Source organism: Protopterus annectens, chromosome 2.part0 (genome assembly GCF_019279795.1).
Source record: "Protopterus annectens isolate FY-2018-M chromosome 2.part0, PAN1.0, whole genome shotgun sequence".
Taxonomy (NCBI): domain Eukaryota; kingdom Metazoa; phylum Chordata; order Ceratodontiformes; family Protopteridae; genus Protopterus; species Protopterus annectens.
This window is the reverse complement of record NC_056728.1, coordinates 1,070,729,321-1,070,750,821: the sequence shown is the minus strand read 5'-3', so window position 1 is coordinate 1,070,750,821 and position 21,501 is coordinate 1,070,729,321. Positions and strand designations below refer to the sequence as shown.

At 41.4% G+C, this 21,501-nt stretch overlaps 1 protein-coding gene across 6 annotated transcripts in view; it reads left to right on the top strand.

The window, feature by feature from the left end:
* Positions 1-21,501, top strand: part of PSIP1 (PC4 and SFRS1 interacting protein 1) — an 801,135-nt gene that overhangs the window by 536,746 nt on the left and 242,888 nt on the right. The gene's annotated exons all lie outside the window — the stretch shown is intronic.

Genomic DNA, 21,501 nt, shown 5'->3' with positions numbered 1-21,501 from the left:
GTGTACACTTACCATAAATGTAGATGTTCGAGTGTATTCACTGTTGCAGTTCGGGTTACCCTCCCGCCATCCCCCTGTCATTCTGGAGTTTATCTTTCCTTCTCTATCTTTTACAGCCTATGTGGTGTATTTGCTTGTAGATAAAGTTTATATTGATGTATGTGTGTGTGTGTGTGTATATATGTATATATATATATATATATATATATATATATATATATATATTTTTTTTTTTTGGGGGGGGGGGCACTAGACATCGGGGGCAAAATGGCGTTGGCTGCATGTTTTATATCCCTGACGACTTGATGTCATGGAAGAGGAGACAGCAACTGACGCAGGACCCAAGACTTTGGAATTCAGGCCGACTGAGGGCAACCTGCCAGCAGATTACCCAAATGTAATGACTGCAACAGTGAATACACTTGAACATCTACATTTATGGTAAGTGTACGCAACTGTACTTTCTCCTGTCCTCGGTGAGGTGCTTTCGCAGCCCCTGATACCCATGTCTGTGGATTCGCAGGCCTCTACTGAGACCCTTTCGGAATCCAGTATGCCGCAAAACTCTTCTTCGACTAAGGATCCTGCGGTTGTCCCTACCTTGGATGGGTCCGGAGCCGCTGAGCAGGCACCGGCTTCGCACTACCGATTCTCGACACAAACCGACGACTTCTTTTGCGTCTACTGTTCTTTCGAAAACTACTGAGTTTCTAAGGCCCAGGGTACGAACCACATCAAAGAAACCGGCTTAATCTCAGGCACCTGCTTCTTTGCCTCAGTCTCAAATGCTTAAAATGGCGGAAGACCTTATCATGCTGATCAGGGTAAGCCAAGCTACCCCTTTCAAAAGAAAAAGAGATCTGTCCCCAGTAGTTTTATCTGAACAGGGGTCTGAAGACTCTGATGCATCTGAATATGAAGACATGCAATCCCTCTTTGCTTATGAGGATTCTGATTTAGAAAAATCCATTCCTTCAGCCTCTCCACCCGAGGACTTTTCTTTTGGGGAACCCCTTCATACCTTAAGGGAACATTTCCAATTGGAATGTCAGGACTACCCTCAGTCAAAAAAGAGACTCAGAGAATTCTTAGATCTTCCACAGCACAGACCCCTGGCCATTCCCCCGGTCCTGGATGTTGTGGGCGATGTTTTCATGGAATCTTGTTCGAGTCCTGACACCCTCCCTCCTGCTCCCAGAAAAACTGACAGGTATTACAGAGTCCCTTACTCACACAAATTTATTTTCAAAAATCCTACTGCTGACCCTAAGGTAATTTCTCAAGGGCCTAAAGGAATTAAAGCAACATCTGCTAAGAATCCCACCCGCTCAGATAGTGATTCCCGAGCACTAGACAGATGGGGTAAAAAAGTATACACCTCTGCTACTCTTGCTATCAGAGCACTAAATTGTCAGTTCCATATGCTAAAATTTCAGCAACATAGCATGGAACTCTTCAAACAAAAAGTGTTGTCCTTTCCTGCTTGTGCTGAAAATAAAGAGTTACAAGAGTTAATGCATTCTGCAAGTCAAGTAACTAGGCACACCTTACACTGTGGTTTTGATGCCCTAGAAGCTTCTTGCAGAGCAGCAGTCACTGCTTCTGTCCTTAGAAGGCATGCTTGGCTTAAGGAACAGCCCTTGCCAGACCATGTCAAATCGAAATTATTGGATGCACCTTATTTGGCACCAAGACAGAGGAGGTCTTAAAAAAGATGGAAGAAAAAGTTAAGTCTATGCAGACAGTTAAGGATTTCCTACAGGTCCAGTCACCCAGGTTCAGCAGGCATTGCCCCTCCAAGCACTGGTCCTTTCCTGCACCCACCAGGTCAGTTCAGCCCAGACCATGGAGAATCAGACCCCCCCCCCCCCCAGACAGCAGCCACAGGGAATGCAGACATCAAAGCAATGGAGTTCCTCCACTGCAAAACCAGGGAGTTAAAAGCCACCCCCTCATGGTAAGAACTCACAATGACTCTCCTCCCCCACCCCTCCCTCTGCACACCTGCACTTGCCCCTAGGAGGAAAACTCTCCTTCCACGCAAACACCTGGGCCACCATTACCAACGACCATTGGGTCCTCAACATACTGTCCCAGGGATACAAATTTTCCTTCCACACTCTTCCCAACCCTAAAAGGGTTCCCGGATCTTCCTCCATACCAATGGGCAGAGGTGAAAAAGCAAGTCCTTTCTCTGCTCTCTATGAGGGCAATAGAGCACGTTCCTGCAGAACAGATAGGCCAAGGTTTCTACTCCAGACTTTTCCTGGTACACAGAAAAAAGGGCATCTGGTGCCCTATCCTCGATCTATCCATTCTAAACACCTTTCTGGTGATACCAAAATTCAAAATGCTCACTCTCCAGCAACTGCTACCTATACTGTCCAAGAATGCTTGGCTAGCCACCCTAGACCTAAAAGAGGCCTACTTCCACATTCCTATCTGGGAATCATGCAGGAAATATCTACGTTTCAGGGCAGGATCTCTGCACTTTCAGTTCTTTGTGCTTCCCTTTGGTTTATCTACTGCTCCCAGAGTTTTCACAAACTGTCTGGCTCTCGTATCCAAATATACCCATACTTAGATGACTGCTTAATTCAGGCAGTCAGGAAAAGCTGCTCAAGCACTTGGCTTTTGAAAAGTCCCTACTGCCCTCCCTAGGGTACACTATCAATGAAAAGAAATCCAAACTAGTACTCACCCAAAGGATTATATTCCTGGGAGCAAGCCTGGACACAGCATCCCAGATGGCATGCCTTACTCCAGAAAATCAAATGTACCTGACAGACTACTTCTCTCAACTAGCCACCAGACCCCAGTTATTTGCAGTGAAAATCCTGCAAGCTCTGGGGTTCATGGCATCTTGCATTCTCCTCATTCCATATGTCAGACTGCATATGAGGAAACTTCAATGGTACCTAAAAAGCCTTTGGTGTCAACACACTCAAACCTGGAAATGCTTATACCATTGATACCTTGCCTAACGAAAGATTTTCTTTGGTGGACAGCAGCATGTTCCCACAACATGTGACTACCTTTCTCACCACCCCCCGCTGTCCAGCCTCCCAGACCCCCTCACCACAGATGCATCGGACTATGCCTGGGGTGCACACCTGGATGGCAGGTGCATACAGGACCAATGGAGCCCACAGCAAATCCATCTGCACATCAACCAAAAAGAGATGTTAGCTGTCCAGCACGCATTGACAGCTTTCAGGCCCCTTCTCTTCCCAGGGGCTTTCCTGATCAAAACAGACAACACCACTGTGATGTGGTATATCAACAAGCAGGGAGGGACTCACTCCTACCCTCTATGCAGGCTGGCCATGACCATTTGGCACACAGCCTCTGCCATGCAACTCCACCTGTTTGCACAATTCCTGCCAGGGTCTCTAAATTCACTGGCAGACCACTTAAGCAGAAATCTTCTGGACCCACACGAGTGGCAGCTAGACCAAAGAACCTTCACCCTAATAACTCAGAAATGGGGCACCCTGAAGGTCGACCTCTTTGCTTCCCACACCAACCATCAGCTCAGCAAGTTCTGCATCAGGGAGCCTCACTGCATGGCCTGGAAATTGGATGCCCTATCCTTCCCCTGGGTCAACCTCTCGGTCTGTGGATTTCCCCTACTACCTCTCATCACCAGGGTACTGCTCAAAATAAGTGAGGAAAAACCAAGGACAATTTTGATTGTTCCAGACTGGCCTCACCAGCACTGGTACCCACTGCTGCGCAGCCTGTCCCCACTGCTGCGCAGCCTGTCCCCACTGCCACCATGGCATCTCCCTCAGACCCCAACCCTTCTGACCCAGAGGGAAGGAGAATTCATACATCCCCAATTGCAGACCCTCAGTATGGCAGCCTGCTTATTGCCTGACCACTGATCAATCTGGCAATCTCAGTAAACAGGTTCTAGATGTTATACGTGAGGCTAGACACCCTAGCACTAGAAAGTCTTATGCTGACAAATGGAAAAGGTTCTGCACCTGGATTCAGGATAAGGGAGCCAATATGGCACAGCCCTCCCTACCTCTCATCCTGGATTACCAAGCTGACCTGCTACACAGAGGTATCTTCTTTTCCTCTATTATAAATTCATGCCTCTGCTATCTCTGCTCATTTCAACACTGTGCACCCACTTTTCTCACACCCTCTGATCAAGCAGTTCCTAAGAGGGGCTAGCAACTTGAGGCCACCCAGAAGAGCACCTATCCCAGCTTGGGACCTAAACTTTGTGTTAGAAAAGCTCACTCTTCCCCCCTTTGAACCAGCATCTTCAGCAGAGTTTCTCTCCTGGAAGACAGCCTTTCTTTTGGCCATCACGTCAGTCAGAAGATTCTCCGAGCTACAAGCACTCATGGCTGTAGAGTCCTTCATCATCTTCCATGCTGACAGGGTGTCCCTCAGGACTAACCCTTCCTTCATGCCTAAAGTGGTGTCCAGTGTGGCTCTCAACCAATCCATTCATTTGGCCACCTTTTTCGCTAACCCACAAAACAAGGGAGAAAGGATCCTGCACTTTCTAGATCTGCACAGACAGCTCAGATTCTATCTAGACAGGACTAAATCATTCAGAAAGACTGATCAATTACTGGTCAGCTTTGCTGCAGGGGCAGAGGGCAAAGCCATCTTCAAACAAACCATTTCCAAGTGGATAGTACACTGCATCCATTTCTCTTACAAGCAACATGGGAAACCTCCCCCTAAGGGGGTCAGGACCCACTCTACCAGAGCAGCATCCACCTCTGCAGCTTTCCTCAGAGGAGTCCCCATCAGGGACATCCTGGAGGCTGACACATGGACATCTGTTCATGCCTTCACCAAGCATTATCACCTGCCTATCTTCTCCAAATCCAGGGCAGGCTTTGCCACTGCAGTCTTGCAGGGCATCCTAGCCAGCTCCTAGTCTCCTTGACTGCCTCCACCCTTTTCCTCAACTTTGGGAATCAACCCAAATGTGATGACTGCAATAGCGAAATACGAAGAACATGGTACAGCTGTGTACACTTACCATAAATGTAGATGTTCGAGTGCATTCACTGTTGCAGTCGTGGTTTCCCTTCCTCCATCCCCCTCTCCTTCACTCTCTCTCCTTACAAGGAACATTTTGGTATTTACTTTCTACGGGTGGGGTTCTTCCACCATATCCTGGCTCCCACTTGGGGCTCCTGACAGGGCAAAAAACACTGATGTAATTCCGTCAGCTGCCTTACTTTATACTACTGACGACCTGACGTTATTCCTGAAGCGACAGCAACTGGTCGAGGGCTACCCTGGCAGGGATAACCCAAATGTGATGACTGCAACATTGAATACACTTGAGCATCTACATTTATGGTAAGAGTACACAACTGTTCTTTCCTCTATCAGGTAGTAATTTTTTTTATAGAATCTCTCCCAGCTGACCTCAATATTCAGAAAACATATTTTCTCTTCCCATTTTCATACTTTCAGCTTATCTTTTGTCTGAAAAAAATCTGTTCTATCAAGCACCCCGGTGATACCATATTCCTCCTCATAATACCCATATCTACAAATTAATATTTCTAGAACCTGTCTAAATGATCTGATCCAGTTAATTCTGGATGTTCTTCGTGTTTCACTGTTGCAGTCATTACATTTGGGTAATCTGCTTGCAGCTAGCCCTCAAGTCGGCCTGATTAACAAAGTCTTGGGTCCTGCATCGGTTGCTGTCCCCTCTTCCATGACGTCAGGTTGTCAGGGGTATAAAACATCCAGCCGATGCCATTACGTCAGTCTTTCTTGCCGTGCGGTGCCCAAAGCAGCAGCAGTTTGCAAGTGCCGGTCGGCCGACTCCTGAAATTTTCGTTTTCATGTTTCATAACCCAAGTCTTCAACTAAAGCTAAGTACCCCGTTGGGGAAACTTTTTCTTGCTCCTTACCGATGTCAGTAAAAGTTAATAATTGCATTACTTGTGGAAAGCAAATACCTCATAAAGATTTTCATTTGTACTGTATTCCTTGCCTAGGCCCTGACCACAGTGTACCTTGCTGTCGGTTTTGTGCTTTATTTAGTCAGCGCACTATCCGTCGTCTGTATATTTTCGCCTCTAAATATTTCGGTTCTCAGTTTAATTTTCCAGAAATGCCATCGGTTAGCCATCCGACTACCGGGATTCTGAAAAAACGCAAAGATAAAGACAGGCCTCCGCGGTCCAAAACTGCTGACGACGCTTCTCCTAAGCCAGCCGCCAGTTCGCCGGTACTCAGTGAGGTGCTTCCGCAGCCCCTGATACCCACTACTTCTGATTCGCAGGCCTCTACTGAGACCCATTCAGAGTCCAGTATGCTGCGAGATGCTTCAACTATGGAACCTGCGGATGTCTCTACCTTGGATGGGTCTGGAGCCGCTGTGCAGGCAACGGCTTCTGAGGGTGTATTCAGGCCTACGGACTTGAATATTAAACTGACGCCTCCTTCTTTACTTAGGCCTAAATCTCAGTGCATGCCCTAAAAAACAGACGCCCAGGCCTCTATGCCTAAAAACAAATTATAAGAATGGCTGAAGATCTAATAACTCTAATCAGGGGTAGCAGACCCCCCCCCCTCCTTCTAAGAGGCCTAGGGCTGAAGTTGATTATGAATCTTCTAATCAGGATTCTGTTTTTTCTGATTCTTCTGATGATCTGGATTTGCCCTTACCTACTTATGAAGATTCTGATGCAGAGGACTCAATTCCCTCTGCTTCCTTCCTGATGATTTTTCTTTTGGGGAAACCTTACATACTTTAAGGGAGCATTTCTATTGGGAAAGCCAGGATTTTTCTGTTATAAAAAAAGAGGCTTAGGGATTTCCTTCTCCTACCTCAGCATAGGCCTTTAGCTATTCCTCCTGTACTAGACATTGTTGATGATGCTTTTTCGGAATCTAGTTTGGCCACTGATTCCCTGCCTCCTGCTCCCAGAAAACCTGACAGATACTGCAGGGTCCCTGAGTTTCACAAGTTCCTTTTTAAAAATCCTATTACAGATCCAGAGACTATTTCACAGGGGCCCAAGGGCATTAAGGCTTCTACTGCTAAAAATCCTACCCCTTCTGATGGAGACTCCAGGGCGCTGGATAGATGGGGTAAGGAGGTTTACACTTCTGCAGCCTTGGCCATGATGGCTTTAAACTGCCAGCTTCATATGTTAAAGTATCAGCAGCATGTTATTGGACTGCTTAAACAGTAAATTATGTTGATTCCTGACTGTGTGGAAAATAAAGAATTACAGGATTGAATGCATTCTGCTGAACTAGTTGGAAAACATACTTTGCAATGTGGTTTTGATTCATTACAGGCCTCTTGCAGGGCTGCTGTTATTGGGTCTGTGCTCAGAAGGCATGCTTGGCTTAAGAAGCAATCTTTGCCTGATCATGTTAAAGCTAAATTGTTGGATGCTCCTTTAAATCAGGACTGCCTGTTTGGCAACAAGGCCGAGGAAGTTCTTAAAAAGATGGAAGATAAAGCTAAATCTATGCAAACTGTTAAAGATTTTTTTACAAGTTCAGCCTCCTAGATTTAGTAGGCACTGCCCCTCTAAGAACTGATCCTTTCCAGCCCCTTCCAGGTCTTCTCAAGCCAAACCCAGACACAGCAAAAACTCCAGGTTTCAGTCCCAGGGGACACACAGAACTAAGCAATGGGGAGCCTCCACTTCCAAATCTGGGAATAATAAGACTCCCCCCTACGGTAAACTGTCTCAATGACTTCCTTTTAAAATTTCCAAGCATTTATTAACTGACTGCCCCTTTGGGGGGAAAGATTGCTCTTCATGCAAAGAATTGGGAATTCATTACCCAGGACAAATGGGTTTTAAATATAGTGTCCCAGGGATACATATTTCACTTCCACACGTTGCCAACACCTAGCGGGTGGCCGGACCTACTCCCATATCAGTGGGCAGAGGCCCAAAAGCAAGTACTTTCTCTTTTAAGCATGGGGGCTATTCAGCTTGTGCCAGAAGAGGAAAAGGGACAAGATTTCTACTCTAGACTTTTCCTGGTATCCAGAAAAGACAATTCATGGCGTCCTATCCTGGACCTGTCTACTCTAAACACCTTTTTGGATATTCCAAAATTCAAGATGCTGACTCTTCACCAATGACTTCCTATGCTAGGCAAAGATGCCTGGTTGGCAACACTAGATTTAAAAGAAGCATACCTGCACATCCCAATCAGGGGATCTTACAGAAGATGCCTATGCTTCAAAGCAGGCTACACGCACTATCAGTTCTCTGCACTGCCCTTTGACTTATCTACTGCACCCAGGGTATTCACAATGTGCCTAGCTCCAGTTATTGCATTTTGCAGGCAAAGAAATATTCAAATATGCCCATACCTGGACGATTGTCTATTTCAGGCAGAAAGCCAGGACATACTTTTGCATCATCTGGCCTTTGTACAGAGGGTTCTAGCTTGTCTGGGGTACACCATAAACGAAAAGAAATCACACCTGGTACCCTGTCAACAAATTATATTCCTGGGAGCAAGCTCGAATACAACTTCCCAGATGGCTTACCTCACGCCAGAGAAACAAATTAATTTAACAACCTACTTCAAACAAGTGGCCACAAAAACCCTGCTATCTGCAAGACAAATGCTGCAAGCCTTGGGGTTCATGGCCTCCTGCATTCTTCTAATTCCATATGCAAGACTGCATATGAGGAAACTACAGTGGTATCTAAAAAGCCTATGGTGTCAACATTCTCAAGACCTAGAAACAATGATCCCTATCATACCTTGCCTACGCCTAGAGTTCCTTTGGTGGGCAGAGGCTTGCTACCAAAACAAAGGACTACCTTTCACACCACCCCCTGCCACCCAAACCCTAACAACAGATGCATCAGACTATACATGGGGGGCTCACCTGGCAGGGAAGTGCATTCAGAGCAAATGGAACCCAAGTCAAACGCACCTGCATATCAATCAAAAAGAAATGTTAGCTGTACAGAATGCTCTGACAGCCTTCAAGGACCACATTCTTCCAGGGCAACAACACCACTGTTATGTGGTACATAAACAAGCAGGGGGGTACACATTCTTACCCCCTCTGCAGATTATCCATGGCATTGTGGAACACAGCCTTGTGCTACCAAGTGTACCTACAAACTCAATTCCTGCCAGGAAAATTAAATACACTGGCAGACGGACTAAGCAGAAACCTCATGGATCCACATGAGTGGAAACTGGAACCAAGGATTTTCAACATTTTGGCAAGCAAATGGGGGAGCCCAGATACAGACCTGTTTGCCTCTCCCCAGAACTACCAGTTGGACAAATTTTGCAGAAGGACTCCCCACAAACAAGCCTGGAAAGTGGATGCGCTGTCCTTCAGCTGGAAAAACCTATCTGTCTATGCCTTTCCCCCCCCCTCTGCCTCTGCTCTCTAAAGTACTACTAAAAATCAAACAGGACAAACCAAGAATGCTTTTGATTGCTCCAGACTGGCCGCGCCAACACTGGTAACCAACCCTCCGGCGCAGTGTGTCACGGTTATCTCCATGGCACCAGCCTCAGACTCCTTCCCTGCTGTCTCAGCAGGAGAACCAGATTCTGCTCCCTCAGCTTCTAACACTGAACCTTGCAGCCTGGCTAATTACTTAATCTCTCCTTTACCATCCCTCAGCAAACCTGTGATGGATATAATTTTAGAGGCAAGGAGGCCTAGTACTAGAAAATCTTATGCTGAAAAATGGAAAAGATTCTGTGCCTGGAACCAATCTGAAGGGATGAGAACAGCAGCGCCCAATTTACCTCAGATTTTACAATACTTAACTTAGATGCTTCACAAGGGCCTGTCTTTTTTCCTCCATTAAAATCCACACCTCAGCCATTTCATCGCATTATAACAGAGAACCTCCCCTCTGCTCTCATCCACTGCTCAAGCAGTTCCTCAGAGGGGCCAAAAATTTGAGACCACCCAGAACAACTCCAACTCCAGCCTGGGACCTTAACTTTGTCTTGGAGAAACTCACTCTACCTCCTTTCGAGCCAGCTGCTACTGCAGACTTAAAATTTCTTTCTTGGAAAACAGCTTTCCTTTTAGCAATCACTTCGGCTAGAAGGGTATCTGAATTACAGGCTCTTATGGGAATGGAGCCTTTCATCATCTTTCATGCGGACAGGGTGTCCCTCAGAACCAATCCATCCTTCATGCCCAAGATGGTATCCAGTATGGCTCTTAATCAGTCCATTCATTTGACAACCTTCTTTTCCAATCTACAAAATAAAGGGGAACGGCTACTGAATTCCTTAGATGTGCACAGACAACTTAGATTCTAATTGGACAGGACTAAACCTCAAAGGAAATCTGAACAACTGTTGGTGGCATTTGTTGCAGGGGCAGAGGGGAAGGCTATTTCAAAGCAAACCATTTCTAAATGGATAAGCCATTGCATTAATTTCTGCTATAAGCACCATGGAAAACCTTTCCCCCAGGGGATCAGATCTCACTCCACCAGGGCTGCATCTACCTCTACAGCCTTTCTCAGAGGCGTCCCTACCAGGGACATCCTAGAAGCTGCTACCTGGAGTTCTGTACATACTTTCACCAAGCATTATCATTTGCCAATTTTCTCTAAATCCAAAGCTGGCTTTGACACTGCAGTCTTGCAGGGCCTTATAGGTGGCCCTAATGCTATCTAAATTCCTCCTCCCAACCATAGTTTTGGGAATCTGCCCAAATGTAATGACTGCAACAGTGAAACACGAAGAACATAGTACAGTTGTGTACACTTACCATAAATGTAGATGTTTGAGTGTATTCACTGTTGCAGTCCTGGTTACCCTCCCTCCAGCCCCCTGACTTCTTTTGGCTATACCTTTACTATGCTTAAAAGCCTTTTTGGTGCATTTGCTTTTTTGTTGGAGGTATATCTTTGTATTTTGTATTTAATTGCTTCCCAATGGGGGCACCTGACATCTGGGGCAAGAAAAACTGATGTAATGGCGTCGGCTGCATGTTTTATACCCTTGACGACCTGACGTCATGGAAGAAGGGACAGCAACCGACACAGGACCCAAGACTTTGTTAATTAGGCCGACTGAGGGCTACCTGCAAGCAGATAACCCAAATGTAATGACTGCAACAGTGAATACACTCGGACATCTACATTTATGGTAAGTGTACACAACTGTATTTTCTGTAACACATTTCTTTACATCTTTTTAATTTTTAATCCAACCAATGCCGAAGCTCTTACCCTATTGTGTGGGTTCCATTATATTCTGAGTGTAGTGTGCCCATTTTCCTTAATAATATTTACCAAGTCACCAACAACCCCTTTACTACAAGTTAGATCATCCCATTAAATATTAGGACATCATGATCATCAGCAGTAATGTCAGAATTATACCCTCAATGTCCAACTTTTTCTGATTTGTGGGTCTGTAAAGTATTTTTTTATTTTAGACAAGTATTCACTGCTATAATTTCAGATGGCCTGTGATTATGTACTAAATTAGATTCTAACTTGCTATGCATGTATAGTGAACCCCCCCCCCAACCCCTTTTGAACATCTGACATTATGGTAGCCATTATAACTGGGTAAACTTAATGTGTTACTGCTCTAAGAGAACCAAGTTTCTGTAACCAAGATAACATCATATCCTTTACCCTTAGGTTTTGCTTCTAAATTAACAGATTTATTATTTAGACTTCTGGCATTCACACAAAAAGTCTAAGCAGGGATGTCTACCTATTGTGCATTTGGTAGCTGTAAAAAAGAGGCTTTCACACACTTAAGAAGATTCTTCACCAAGAACTTATTACCAAGATGACTTAAGTGAATCTCCTGAAATTCAAAATGAGGGATTAACAACTATCTCCTCCCAAACTGTTCTGCATTTTATAAATGCCAAATAACACATTTATTTATTTTAGTTTTTATTTTTTATTTATCCTTTTGTTGACCAAGTTAGTCCCACTAGGCTTGTAGCCTCCTTTCAGGGAAACCCAAGGTGATATTTATACTACTAAGGAAATTTGGCCTGAGTATCGAGGAACTTCCCCTACCCTTTTAGATAGGTGTTGTAAAACAGAGCATGGGTGCTGTATCTTTAAGAAGCATTTCAATGACTGAACATGTATATACATAGCAAGCACATGCTAGCTTCAGTGCCATTATGAGAATGCAGCCAGAGCATGAGCATGTATGAGTATAATAGCTAGTCTGTATACAAGATAAAGTTATTAAGCCTCAATCCTGATGTGTTTGTACATAATAAAGCTGCTTGAATAGAACCCACAAAGTTTTGTCGATTACATCCTGACTAGACGAGCGACATGGTGTCAGAACCGGGATTCCAGAGACTGCTTTCCAGAGGTACGAGGTGCAGAGTTAACAGTGAAGGTAAACTAAGAGAAATGATCAAGAAAAAGGGCCAGAAAAGAACCAAAGGTAATGAAAACTTGCACAAACAGTTTATTTTATAAAAAAAGATAAAACGGAGATTTACAAGGGCACAAACCGCATTATTAACCAAGCGGGAGGCAGAAAAGGTTTGTTGATTAAACAAAATGTTTAAAAGTAAGAGATATGCTAAAACGAGCATCAGAAAATTACATAAGGGGTTTGGAATTAACCTCGGAATTGCAAAATGTGCATGTTTAAGGTAAAACAAGCATGTTTAAAGCAAATGGGCATGTTTAGAGTAAAAAGAACATACAAAAAGAATAATGGGCATGAAAAAAGATTAAATGAGCAAAATGAATATAATGAGGGCAGAAAGGGCACATGAAGCTTAAGAAAAGCAAGGTGACTACATGTTTTTGGCAAAGTGCTGGCATAACTACTACTTCATATTGTATTCAGGGCATAACTAGAGTTATTTGAAGTATCTCAAAGTGTGTAAAAGTGCTTACAGTGTGTGCTTATTACTGTGCATGTATTCTGAAGAGTTTGTGTTCAAAGTGCAGCTATTTCTTGACGTACAAAGTACAGCCATTTCAAAAAGTTTCTTGTACTGGGTGTGTCTATTCACAAAGTGCCACCATTACAGAGTGTTTCTTGCACTGTAAAAAATTATCTAGCAAAGTGAGGCCATTTTGGAGACGTTTGTGTGTCATGTACTCTTTATTCACAAAGTGCAGTTACTTCGAAATGTTTCTTTTTCTGAGCTTCTTCTGCCCAGTTCATTCGCACAGTGCATTTATTTTGAAATATTTCTTACACTGATGAGGTGATTTTTGCAGTGCATTAATTTCAAGAGTATTACAGTGCCTGAGAGATTTATTTCACAAAGTTCAGTTATTCAGAGGCTTGTTGTGCTGTTGGGCATAGTTAAGAATACTGGCATACATTTCTGGCATATGTATGTGTGTGTGTCTGTGCATATTTGCAAAATCCTTTACTGGTGATTTTTGAAAGCCCCCACCACTTGTATTTGATCAGAATAGTGCAGAGAATTGGAGAATATTTGAGCCAGGTACGATATTTTTTATGCAAGCAGTGTATTCTGACAAAGATGCACGTACCAGGGAATTCGTTTTGTTAAACCTGGCTGGGTCAGAGGCCATTGAAAGACAGCATTAATTTGTGTATGCACCAGCAGTATATGAGGGATAAGGTGAAAACTGCCATATTGTTACACAGGCTGAATCAAGGGAAGATCCCAAGTGTTTGAAGTGCAAATTTAGAGAAATGTGTAACCCCCAGACAGATATTACATTAAAGAGGCATTTGTTTTACACAAGAGATCAGATACCGGGGGAAACTTTTGCTGCTTATATTATTGACTTGAGGAACAAAGCTAAAATGTGTTGGTTTGGTGACTTAAAACTGAGTTGATAAAGGACAGGCTTGTAAGTGGTGTTAATAGTGCTGCTGTGAGAAAGATTTTGCTTTGTGGCAGTGATTTAATGCTATGCAAAGCTACTGAGAGTTGTCAAATCCAAAGTTACAGAAAGGCACACAAGTATTCTTGCAAGTGATAAGAGCATGGTTTTGGCAGGCTCCAGAGCAAATGAAGACAGCGTGCAACACATGGCAAATGGAAGCAGGCCTAAGCACATGGCAGCCACAGCCCCTGTGAGTTTTCTGGGGAAAACACATAGTTTCCTAGCAAGTTCTTAGAAAAAAGCATGCTTAGTGCAGTATAAGCATGAATCAGCAAAACCCAAATCTGGTGATTGTGGCTCTATGATTAAAGGAACAAAAAAGCATCTTACTAGGAGTTAATAAAGAAATGACTACCATGTTTTGTTTAAGAGGATGTAAACTGTTTGACATATGTGCACTGAAAACTTGTTTTTTTTTTCTAATGGAAGGAAATATGATATTATGATAGTGGTTGGGGATGGGATAACATTGGTAGAAGTACAACAGAATTAAGTAAGGAGGAGAGCTTTGAGTTAACTGTGTGTGTATAATTCCTATTTTGAGATTTATTAACTTTCTAACAAAGGTAGCATGGAGTTATACAAATAATAGCTGCACTTCCGAGTGTGTCATTCTTCGGAGCCACAATCACCAGAGTATGTTTATAATTTATTAATACATTGTTTTCCAGTTAATCTCTGTTCTTTACTCTCATTTTTACTTAATCACCATAATTCTTAATCATACTTGAGCCACCCAAAGCCCTTTTTTTCTTTCTTCTAACCACTTAAAAATTATCCAGTTTAGTGATATTGTTTTTATCATTATACTGCCTCTTTTTGCACCATTTACCTTTACTTGTGAATTAGTATATACAACAACACAGTGACTGTTGGTAGACTGGTTTTCTGTCTCTATCAGTATACTCATGCGCTTTCTCCAGTAGTACTTTCATCGAACCCTTACTTGCCATATAACTATTGGTGAACCTTTTTCTCAGCCAGTTTTCCTTCATTCCTGAGTGTACCCTCCTTTGAATGAGATAGTAAATGGAGATCCCATCTACCTCAGCTGGTGGTAACACAGCTAGATGTAAAAGATTCCAGGGCACTTACTGAAAATGTATGGTTACTTTATAAAAACATTATATTTACATATCACCTTAAAAGAAACTTTTGAAAAACAGCCACATAAACAGAATATTTATTAACACAAGTTGATCCCTTTTAACGATTCCAACTTTTTCTGCAGTAACTAAAACCTAATTTTTGATATTGTACTAATTCCCCACATTTTTGTATAACAGTTTGGTGTTCCTAGCTTCTTATATTTGCCATAAACAAGAAAATATAATTTTGTCCATTCTTTCAACCTTTTACTCTTCAGTGATTTCCACATATAATTTCCTTTGTTTTGTTTAATTTTTCTTCCCACTGATTTTTCTATCACTTCTTTACCCCTAACTGTACCTCCTGATAACTCAGTCATACTTCTTTTAAAGTAAGTCTCCTGTACTTTTAATGTAGCTTGAGTATTTTAGTTTTTCCGTACTAAGAATCAAGACTATGTAACCCCCAATTTTCCCGCAGCCTGTACTACTTCCCTTACTTATTCTGTATCCCTTAGATAATCATTCCCATAATTTAATGATGGCAACTCAGTTTGCCACATACACACATATTTATTTATAAAATAATTTCTTTGACTTCCCTTTCACATGTCATATTACTGCATTAATCATTAATAAATACAGGTTCCCCTTACTGAGTAAACAGCATGCTTACAGACATATTCCTATATGCATCCCCTATATACTTCCCACACTTAATACTGTATTAAAGAGAGAACTCTAGACTCCATATTAGGAGACCACCCCTTTACCTGCTGTATTACTGCTTGTCTTGAAAAAAAAACTACACTAAGACAGTGTTGTGGGCCAAATATAGAAGTTTATTTCTAGATGAGTGTTTTCACCCTTTGGGCTTCTTCAGATATAGCAGGTGTTACTGTTTCCACTCAAGAATGTTTTCAGAGCAGGCATTTGTAAAATGTCCACATACTGTTCAGTGCAAACCCTTGTTGAGCATTATTGATTTGACTGTGACTTCAGGAGTCTGGCTTCTTTTTATCTCTTCTTTACTTCAGGACTTCGCTTCTGAACCTTTGTCCTTTGGTTAAAGTTGTAGACTATGGTGTATTATGTATCTTTACATTTAATGAGCTGTTTACATAAAATTGCATTTCATGTGGTACACATTTCTTCTGGATAGTTTACTTTGAGTCTAAACCTTATGGAGGTTGGGCATACAACCTTACTACTTCTGTCTTATTTACTTGGCATCTAGACACCACATCGTGTTAGAAAATATAAATTATATGCAGAATTTAAGGAATATGTTGATTTTTAAGAGTCCATGTGTCTCAGAATGCAAAAGTATAATTCCCAGTGGAAAAAGCTCTAACTTCAGTGTCTCTGCTTAACATACAAGGCCATGTCAAACCCTGAGCTGTTGGACATGCTCCACTTAAAGAAATCCCAATCCCTCAGAGCCACACGCTCCAGGGATCTAAACCTTGTCATCACAATGAACAAAACATGCTAGAGGGATAGGTTCCTGACCTGGAGACTCCCCATACTCTGGAATAGACTGCCCATACATGTCAAGCAGAGCGCCTCCTTGGCCCTCTTCAAAAGGAACCTTGACGATTGGATGGGAGATAGGGAATTCACCCTGGGGATCACGTCAGTCACCCTGCTAGACAGGGGTCCAGGGAAGTAAATATTGTGGGAAGAAATATCTAGGGAATTGTTATGGCTAGGCTTGTATAGGCCCTAGGGCCAATAGCCTAGTACCAACCTATGAACCTATAAAAATTATCTCAGTGCGAGGACAGTTTTTGAGCAATGTAAACATTTTCTTGTAACAGAATGCAATCCTCATGCATGGTGCACTTGTTATTTTGGCACTGATTGCTACTGCTGTCATTTTATAATTATTTGTTTGTACAGTAGCATAAAACAAACCTTGTGTCAGACATCAGCGCTTACATTCCATTATCAATACCGCAATGTGTGTTAAGCATGTATATCCAAGTATCACCATCATCTTATTCTAAGTCTTAATTCCATTTGATTTAACATTACTTATTAAATAAGAACAGTTAAAGCACACAGATGAACTGTTTAATTACAGCCTCATTTTGAATAAGGAATTAATTATTAACCATATTTTTTTATTTTCACTCTGCTACAAGTCTTAACAACTGGACCAGTGACTTCTTATCTTGTATAGGGGGTTCTACTTTATTAAATAGATATGTGTCAACATCCTCTTTAGCTCGAATTCCAACACAGGATCACATACAGCCCATGTTTTTATTATGAAGGTTTGTTTCTAATCTTAAATTGTTCTCAGTTTCATATTTTAATCTCTGTAATCATTTTTTCTCCTCTCTTATTGATGGTTTGTCTTTGGTTTTCCATTTCTTAGTTAAAGCTTTCTTAACCACTATCAATACTAAAAATAGCAACACTTTCACTTCTTTAGCATGGTATTTTATGTCAGGTCAACAAAAACATCTGTATATTGAGGTGAAATCATTTTCCAAGTATAAAACTTAGCATATTATTCAAGTCATTTTTGAATTGAAGCAGCTGCTTACATTCACAGAATATATGCTCCTAAGAAACACTTTTTCAGTGATCACATCGCAAGTTCATGCGTGTTATTTGCAGGAACATTTTTCAGGTCTTACAGGGGAATAAAAAAGGTATAAAAAAGAAAAATGGACATGGGAAAGAAAAAAAGAGACATGATATGATGCAGTATTTATAGAAAGAAGAAAGTCAGACTAATCAATACAAAACAAGTGACTCAGACGATATTTGAAGAGAAATACAGGCAAAGGCATCCAGATATGGAAAATTTCACAATACAAAAAATAAGAACATAAAGGGGGAATGTAGAACAAATGATTAGTAAGGTAGAAGTTAAACAAATAGAAATTTAAGTTATGGAATTCCTGCGAAGTGAAGGATTTAGTGTAGAAAGTCAAACATAGATAATGTTGCAACATGATGGAACAATGAGTCTCCACATTAAGGCGAAACAGGCCTGCCAGGAGGCATCTGAAGAAATACGGATATGGGAGAGAAAAAGAGATTTGACATGGTGCAATATTATGCAATGGAGAAAGCAAAACTAATAAATACAAAAAAGCAGCATTGAAGATGTTTGAATAGAAATATAAGAAAAGGCAACCAGAGATGGAAAATTTCCCAATAAAAATAAGAAAACAAAGGGGGAAAGTAGAAAAAAGGATTATTAATAGAGAAGTAAAAGAAATCACAACTGAGGTTATGGATTACCTATGAAGTGAAGGATTTAGTGCAGAAAATCCAACTCGGGTAATGTCACAGCATGGTGGAACAGTGAGTCCCCAAACTAAGGAGAAACAGGTACAGCAGGAAGCATCTGATGACTTTCCCCATGATGAGGCATTGAAGCCTTTAGCAGGAAACCAGTGCAGATGTTCAGTTAGAGTTGCAGAGCAAGGGAAGAAGCAGGCAATGTTGTGGAGTGATGGGCCAGTGAGTTCCCATTAAGAAGGAGCACCAAATGATGCATTATGTAACTGAAGGGGATATGTCACAGGAAGACATTCTGGAATTTTCTGTAAAATATCCACAGGAAACAGAGAGCAAGTAATGCACTATCAAATCAGAAGAAAATGATCTAAGGGAAGAGTTGCTTGATTAATAGAGATGGATAGACATATTATGAGTGATGATGAAATAGATTACAGAAAGTAAATAAGACCCAAAATGTTAGAAGGCTGATAAAAAAAGATGAACACAGTAATCACTGTTAGCAGAAATTCATGTGATAATAGAATATGTTACATGGAACACTAAGGGAAAGGAAGAGAAGAAATAAAATGCCATTATGGGAGAAAAGAGAAAACTGTGTCACTGTAAGAAGAATATTTAAAAGGGACTAGATCAACAAAAATACTTAGAAACATAGACGTGGTAAATGCACAGTATCAGAACAGACCAGGATCTGTCATACACTATTGCAAATAATAATCTAAAGATGTCAGCATAGGCAAAACAAAACTTTGAAGATATGCAGATAAATATAAAGAAAAAGTACAAAATATGTATTTAATTGATGACCCCCCCCCAAAAAAAAAAAAAGGTTGTATAGAGAACTGGAAAACAAATCAAAAGAAATAGAAACAACACAAAAAAGAAGAAATAGACACATTTTTGAGAAATATTTGTGAAGACACTATAGAACATATCAAGTATGCTGAATGGATAGGAACATTAAACAAAACAGTAAGGAGTTCAAATGTGCAGGTTATAGGTTCATAGGTAGGTACTGGGCTATCAGCCCAAGGGCCTAAGTAAGCCTAGCCAACAAGGTTCCTTGGCTTACGCCACCCAAGAAAGTTATTTTCCTGTGCCCCTGTCAAGCAGAGCCACAGAAGTGATCCCCGGGGTGTAGTTCCTATTTCCCATCCACTTATCAAGATCGTTCTTGAAGAGTGCTAATGAGGAACTTTGCTTGACATAGATGGGTGGCTTGTTCCAGGATATGGGAAGTCTCTGGGACAGGAATCTATCCCTCCAGCATGTCCTGTTTATTGTGGTGATAAGGTTTAGGTCCCTAGAGCGTGTAGTGTGGAGGGCTTGGGATTTCTTTACGTATAGCATGACCAACAGCTCTGGGTTTGACATAGCTTTATATGTTAGACAAAGATCACCTCTGAGTAAAGCTGGAGTTTTTTGAGATGGTCAGTGTAGGGCATCTGTTTGAGGCCAGTAATCCTCTTTGTGAGGTACTTCTGTGGCCTTTCCAGCTGAGCTGCTGCAGATGTCTTGTGAGGTAGATTCCAAAAGGGGCGTTGTACTCTATAATGTGCCTAATGAGTGTTGAGTGTGAAATGGGATGAAGTAATGGTCAGATAAATTGAAATAAAATTAAGAAACGCTCCTAACTGGAAAACCCCAGGCCAAGATGCAGTACCTAACTTCTGGCTAAAACTATTAACATCTTTACACAAGATTTAGCCCTGAGTAGAGACACAGATCTGGTTAACAACAGGAAAAACGATACTCCTACATAAGAGTGAACATGTAAGCCATCCTAACTGTAGACCATTAACTTGCTTTCTGACAATGTACAAAAGATATACTGGAATTGATGTAGGCAGAGTTTATAGTCATTTAGAAGAAAACACGATCATGGTAATAAAAGAAGGTCATATGGAACAAAAGATCATATTTGCTAACTAAAGCCATAAGAAAGAAATTGTAAAAAGGGGAGGAAGATAAGTATGGCAGGGATGGATTACAGCAAAGCATTTGACAGTATCCCACATTCATGGATAAAGGAGTGCTTACAGATGTATGTGTATATGTGATATAATAAAACAGAATTGGAATGTTTTACTGACAGATGAAAAAATAGTCAAGGCAGTGGGAGAGAAAAAACAGTTTTTGACTTTAGAAGAAATAAATATCTGAAGGATTTATTATGTCATGAAGGGAAGACAGAAAAAAGTAGGAACAATTTTTCACAATGTGCAGGTACACGAAAATGAAGAAATTGCAAAGCATGTGAGCACATTGTGGAGGCAGAATCCTATGTACACCCTGTATCAGGAAAACAATATTGTTTTGATTTGTATGCTGATTGTAGAACAAAGAATGTTGTTTACCTGGCTGTCTGTCAAGACTGCAGCTCATTTTATGTAGGAAAAACTAACTGCATTCTGAAAAATAGAATTTTGAACCATTTGTCCTCTGTAAGATTAAAACATGGACATAATGCACTTTTCCAGCACATCTCTAAGTATGAAAATCATAAGTTTAAGTTTATGGTTATACAATGTGTAAATAAAAACAAAAGGGGAGGTGATTTGATTAATGAGACAGAGTTGAATGAAACTAAATGGATCATTGAGCTAGCAGCATACAAAACCCTAGGTTTAAATGGGGTTATACCTTTAAGACCTGCACTAAGGAAAAGGAGGGTGCAGTACTGAATGTTAACTGAAGAGCTATATAAAAACTGCAGTTGTGTTTTGTATCTGAAGAAGGGCCTGGTCCCGAAAGCGCTCATTCCTGTGTTTTTAATTGTGGTTTAAATAAAAGTTCTAAAGCTGTTCAGCATGGTGACCAGTGCCTGCTTTTTTCTTCTTTCCTTTGGAATTTTTGTGGTCAGGTAACCTTTGGTAGAGTATCTACAGTTCCTTTTGGTTTGGCTTTAATGTTTAAGTCAACAATGATAGTACACAATAAACTTGTTTGCCTCAGTGAAGTTAGTCCTAAAATCCCATTTTTAGACAAAATGCACCAGGGCACTGCAGTGGACATTAACGTAAGTTTGGATACAGGATATTTCATTGCAGAAATTAAGTAACAAGTTGGGTAGGTAAAACTGGCCAGTGAGAGTACCCTTATGTACAAATCTACTTGGCAAGTGTTGCAGGAGATCTAAATGAGCTGTGTTACAGTACTTGTCATTGGACTAGAGACTGTTCAAGCAGAGGTAAACAAGTTAAAATAATTGAGGAAGGTGAAACATCTAAAGATATAGCAGAATGCAGCTTAACTTTATTTGTCGAAGAGCCAGCTTCATATGCAGGTATTTTTGTAGTAGTGCC